Raw genomic sequence first — 6000 nt, forward strand, 5'->3', positions numbered from 1 at the left:
AGTAAGCCTAAAAGAATCTTTGATAAATTATCACACCCACAAAAACAGATGATTGACATAAAAACTGGTAAGTTGATATTAGTCTATAAATAAAGCATTTATACGCAGTAAAACACATAATATAAATTTAATATGATATTTATAATATACTTTACTCTAGCTACTCAAAAGCTATAAAACAACTTTGAAAGAATTTAAGCAACAGAAACATATTCAGGAGGCTGCAAAAATTGCAAATTTTGAACCATAGGTTTCCTTTTTCCAAAATTGCTGCTTCATATTTTGTGTAAAGTTCACAGAGGATTTAGGTGAAGTTTATTTTCCGAGGGAAAAGAACTGCTCTGCCCTCTCCTTCATCCTACTGATATAACTGCAAATTTTACACCATTTTTTGTGCTTTTGTGGCAGTGATCGGAAAACATCCCTCCATTTTTTTTCAGACTCTTAACTATTCATACTTATTTGTGCAAAGTATTTTCTCAAGACTTTTCAAAAACTAAGGTCCAGACTTTCTTTAAACAACTCCATAACATTAAATAATGATCTGTATGGTCGCTTATATCTAATCAACTGTGAATTGATTGTCTCAAAGGCACTTGGTTTGCAATGACCATGTGCAAAATAGTTTCTGTAAGGAATTTAGTACAAGCTATTTCTGTAAGTGGTGTTGGCTCAAAACCAAGGAAAAGTATAAAGGAAAAGTACTTTGGGAGAAAATTCTGGTTTCTGCTTTTGTTCCAGACTGTTTCACCCTTCAGTGTGTGCAGGGTCCCACATGGTGTAATTTTTCCATCTTCTTGAAGCTTAGAATCAGGGATCTTTTCTAGTTGCATTATTTCCCTTCTGACATGATTCAGTATTTCTCTCTCATTTTCATTTCTTAAGCTGAAACAAAGTTATTGTGCTGCTTATGGGAACAGGCTGAGTAAAATAAGTGTATGTACGCATTAAAGAGGTTCTAGTGGAAATCTAGTACAAATATAGAGGTAGAAAGTAGTTTTCATAACCACAGCCATCTCTTAAGAACAGCCTAAATGACTTCGCTGACTTTTAAAATGTCTCATTTCCTGTGCAGTGATTCCAGTGGAGGAAATGGAGCTCAAATGTTTTGGTTCTGAGAATTTTTTTCTTCCTTTGGAAATTTTGTAACGCATATAACACATGCGCTTTTATTCCCATTGTTCCACAATAAAGAGGGAATGATTACTGATTTCCTGTTTTGCTACCAGTAGCTTTGTCCAGAAGCATATACTATTAATTACGTACACTGTTGGTGGAGACTCATTTTTTTTCTTGTAGGGAAGGCTTAAATTCGTTTCCTTCTCTGGCCGTTAGATTTGTAGGACTTCTTTTTTTTTTTTTTTTTTTTTTTTTTTTTTTTAGGCAAAGCATGCAGCAAATATCCAAGCAATTAATCTTTAGCCTATACTAGGATAAACCTCCTTACTCTAGTGGTATTTGAGAGTTCTTCCTTGGCTTTTTTTACAGAAAACTTTTTTTCATTTAGTCTTACTTTTGCCTTTACTTCAGATGATAGGGTCATCTTGTGTTAAGCAAAGGATGGTGCAATCTTCACGTGATTCTGAAGAGGTGTGCATGTGGTCAGGATGAAGTCAAGCATTTAATGGAAAGTTCCATATGAGAATGAAGCAGACCGTACGTGAAACCTCAGTTTAAATTTACTAGTAGTGATCTATCATCAGCATTATTGGTTGCTTAGCTACCTGTAATTATACGAGAAATTCTTTGGGTTGGTAACCACGTGTTTCCAAAACTGCAAGGTATCACTAGTTAATAACAGCTTTCCTGTTAAACGTGTTACTTTTAGTAATGTATGACTAGACTGAAAAAAATGTAGTTAGCTTTAATCAATAGTGACTTCTCTTACACTATTTTAAAAATACACCTGTTTTGTATTTTAGAAAATGAATTTTAGAAGCTTAAGATTTTCTGTTGTCTTAGTTCTCAGTAAGTCTTGTTTCTAGGATAGCATGTGTAACTTGAGGTTTTTACACTAAGTTCATAGAATCACAGAGCCATAGAATGTTTTGGGTTGGAAGGGACCCCTAGAGGTCACCCATCCAACCCCCCTGCAGCGAGCAGGGACACCGCTAACTAGATCAGGTTGCTCAGAGCCCCATCCAACCTGGTCTTGGTTATGCTATAGTTGATCTCATCCCTGTTGTACACGTAGAAGAAGGTAAGGATTCACCGATGAGGCAGCGTGCAGATGTTCTTGGGTATAACACTGGCTTCTCTGACTCGACCCACACAGCTCCAAACGGCTTCTGGGGGAATTGCACGCTCGTACTTGAAGCTAAAACTAGATTTTCTTCGTTCAGTGTAACCACCTCCCGGCCAACTGGCATGTCCATTTCCTGACTTTTTACCGTCTAAAATTGTAGCCCTCGGTTTTGAATTGGTTAAAAATCGTTTGTGCGGCTTGGCTGTCTTGCTTAAATATAGGTTTCTTTAATAAGCAGATTTTTCTTTTCTTTTTCCTTGTTGCCACTCCATTACTGACAGCTTTCCATTTTTTCTTGAGAGGCAGCTTTCTCTTGACAGGTCTGCTAAATTACCCCACATACTTTGATTACTTGGGTCCAAAAGATCTGCCTCGTTGTTTGCGACCATGTCACTTAAGAATTTAAAACAATAACGTTGTTAGACAGTAATTTCTCTATATTAAAATAATGTGAAAGCCTCTTAGAAAGAAAATAAGGAATACCATTGATCAAAGAAACCACTGTGTGGTAAGGTCTCGGGGGAGACCTCATGGCTCCCTACGGCTGCCTGAAAGGAGGTTGTAGTGAGGTGGGTGTTGGTCTCTTCTCCCAAGTAAGCTTGTCAGGATAAGACGAAATGGCCTCAAGCTGCGCCAGGGGAGGTTTCGATTAGATACTAGGAAAAATTTCTTCATCAAAAGGGTTTTTTAGCTTTGGAACAGGCTGCCCAGGGAAGTGGTTGAGTCCCCATCGCTGGAGAGATTTAAAAGCCGGGTAGATATGGTGCTCAGGGACATGGTGTAGTGCTAGACTTGGCAGTGTTAGGTTTACAGTTGGACGTGATGATCTTAAAGGTCTAAATGATTCTATGATAGTCTTATGTCTAATTTTTTGTCTTGTGTTCTCCTTAAAGTCTAAACAGCACAGATTATATTTATACACTGACAACACATACATTTGTATACACTGCCCTTCACTTTCCCATTGCAGATCTCTGCAGTGTTAGGTCTTGCCAGCACGGCAGTTCGTTGTTACATGACGTTCCTTTAGGGAACATTGTGTGAAAACCAAGGAATATGTAGATCACAGCACAAGTGTACAACTGGCTAAAACTATGCTGTTATAAAATCTCTTACTTTTTTTGTATATGAAGAATTAATAACAGCCATATGAATTGTTGTGTTTAACAAAATACAAGTTGTGATCTATGAAGTGGAATCAGGTCTGTTGTTAGGACAACACCAAGAGAGGTAGAGTACGAAGAAAGATCTTTCAGTACTGGCATTGAAAATGCAAGAAAAGCAGCAAATCTCCGACAGGAACTTTCAGTTCAGGATGCCTGCTTGGGGGGGCAGGGGTGGGAAGAGGAGTAGTGAGGAGTCAGAAGAAGTCAGTTTGTGCAAGGTGTTGGATTTTGAGATTCTCAGTTCATAAAATAAAGAAACAATGGCAGGGTTTTTTTATTGTAGAGACTACCAGAAAGGCTAGAGACAGACTCCTTCATGATTTTTCTGATATTTTTGTGGTTGAAATTCAACCATATACAGCAGATTAGCAGGAAGCTATCTGGAACCAATTATTTTACTTGCAAACCTCTACTGGAGGATCTAGATCATTAATAAAATTTAAGCTGTGCTCAGTTTAAACATTAATTTCATTGTCTGTGAATTACATGATATAACGAATCCATAGACATATTGATTTCTTTAGAATTCTTTCTAGGTTTGAATCATTTAGCCATATGTAATTTTTAACATATAGTCAGGAATGTATTTGGAAGAATTTGTGTCTATCACAGCATGCCTTTATTAACTCTGAATCTCCCTTTTGAAACAGAAGAGCTCTTTGCTCTTCTTTGAACCCCCAAAGCTTTTCTACAATAGTTTTCCTTGAAAGCAGGCCCACTGCATTGTCAGGAATATGTATTTCTATAGAGTTATCTCTTAATTTAATTTAAACCAACAAATTCTGCAAGTTACTTCTTGTCCTCAAATCTCTCTCAGATGGTAAAAGATGTGATTCTTGTTGGCTTGTCTACTACTCTACCTAGAACAATCTTGGGTTTTACAAAAAATGATTTCCAAAGTGACATAGAAGTCTCCTGAATGGTTTCCTGAGTGTCCTCCTGCCCTGTCCTTGATTCAGCCTGGTGGGTGATCTGTCAGCTGCTGAAGTTGATCATGAAGAATTAGACAAAGCAGTGTGAGAGTTCACATTGCATAGTGGCTGCAGAGCTCTTTAGTATGTAGTCGTTACACAATATGCAAGCTGCTTACGGTCTCTTTTCATTTCTTTCGAGCAGTATAGCCTAGCACAACTTCCAGCTCAGCAAGGTCACCTTAGATGTTTGCTACAAATGTCAGAACTTCTCCTGTAACAGCTAAACTTGCACTTTAAAAGGTGTACTGAATTGAGGTGTAAATTCTGATCTAAACTCTTGTGGAGTCACCCACTGATTTAATTGGGTTTGGGCTGGTTCCTTAAATCTTGTTGCATGCTTAAAAAAAAATAATAAAAAAAAAACCCCCAACCAAAAATCCCACCAAACAAAAAACCCTAAAAAACTCCTGAAAACATGGCTGTATGTCACTTTACCACCCCTGGACATTTCTAGGGCTTGCATCCCATAAATTTTTGCATGCTAAATTATAGAGTTGTTGTGGTGTGTTTTCTCAGAAAGCTCTATTTCTGTTCTGCATCTCTTAAGAGGTTTTTCCTTTTCTTTTGTTTGAATTTGTCAACTTTGATCAATATTGATGATGATGATAAAACTGAGAACTATTGCTGCAGGTGCATTTATATTTTCAATCACACTTGACTTCTGCCTCTGTGCACCTACCTGGCAAGCAGTGCTTCATTTTCAAGAGACACTGATGGCTTACTGCAGGGTTCTTCCCACGGCCACAGAGCAGCAGTTGAAGACTGCTTTGTTTCAGAGCGCTGGATGTAATTGCTTGGTGACAGGCAGAGCTTAAGGTGTTTGAATTGCCTAAAGGGATGAGCTGACTCTAAAGAACTGCAAAAATTACAAAACTCAACAAGCAAACAGGTCACACAGCCTCTTTGTAGGCTTGGGGCCAGGCCCTATCAGCTAGTGCTAGGATGCAGCATGGGAATCCCTATATTATACAAAGGGACAAAATTAGGAAGGCGCTTTAGCATCCAGTGAGGATACCCAGAGGGCACACATATATTGCAGAAAGTAATAAGTCATGGAAAAACGGAGGAAAAAAAACCAACTGGCTGCTTTCCTGGATGCCTGGCAGCCAGGTATTCAGAAAGGCAGGCACTCCTCTAATGAATAATCTGTTCTTTGTGTGTTAAAAGTACTTCATACAGTTGGTCAGTGTCTGTGTTTGTGTTGTGTACATGCCATGCCTGTCCAGACCAATACAATGTGAGGGTGAGGCAGAGTCACTCGCCATTTGCAGGTTTTATTTCCTGGGTGCCACAGGGGCTGCCACTCCACACTCTACACAAGGCACCCAGACTTTGTGAAATGGCCACATTCATTCATTGTAGATATCAATCAGCATGAGAATAATATTTCAGAAAGGAATTGGACCTGAAGAAAGTAAGCAAGAGGGATTGTCATTAAAATTAAGGGAGGAGGATTTCAAAATAAATATCGTAAAGCTCTGGAAAAGCATTTCCCAGAGCAACAAGCCTTGTAGGCCAATTTACACAAGCTCCTGCCCCCAGCTACTGCTTCTGTGATGCATGCCCAGTCTTCTCCAGGTAGATTTCTTAAAGCTATGGATTGCCAAAGGTATAA

The sequence above is a fragment of the Egretta garzetta genome, unplaced genomic scaffold (genome assembly GCF_000687185.1).
Source record: "Egretta garzetta isolate BGI_Z169 unplaced genomic scaffold, ASM68718v1 scaffold158, whole genome shotgun sequence".
NCBI lineage: Eukaryota > Metazoa > Chordata > Aves > Pelecaniformes > Ardeidae > Egretta > Egretta garzetta.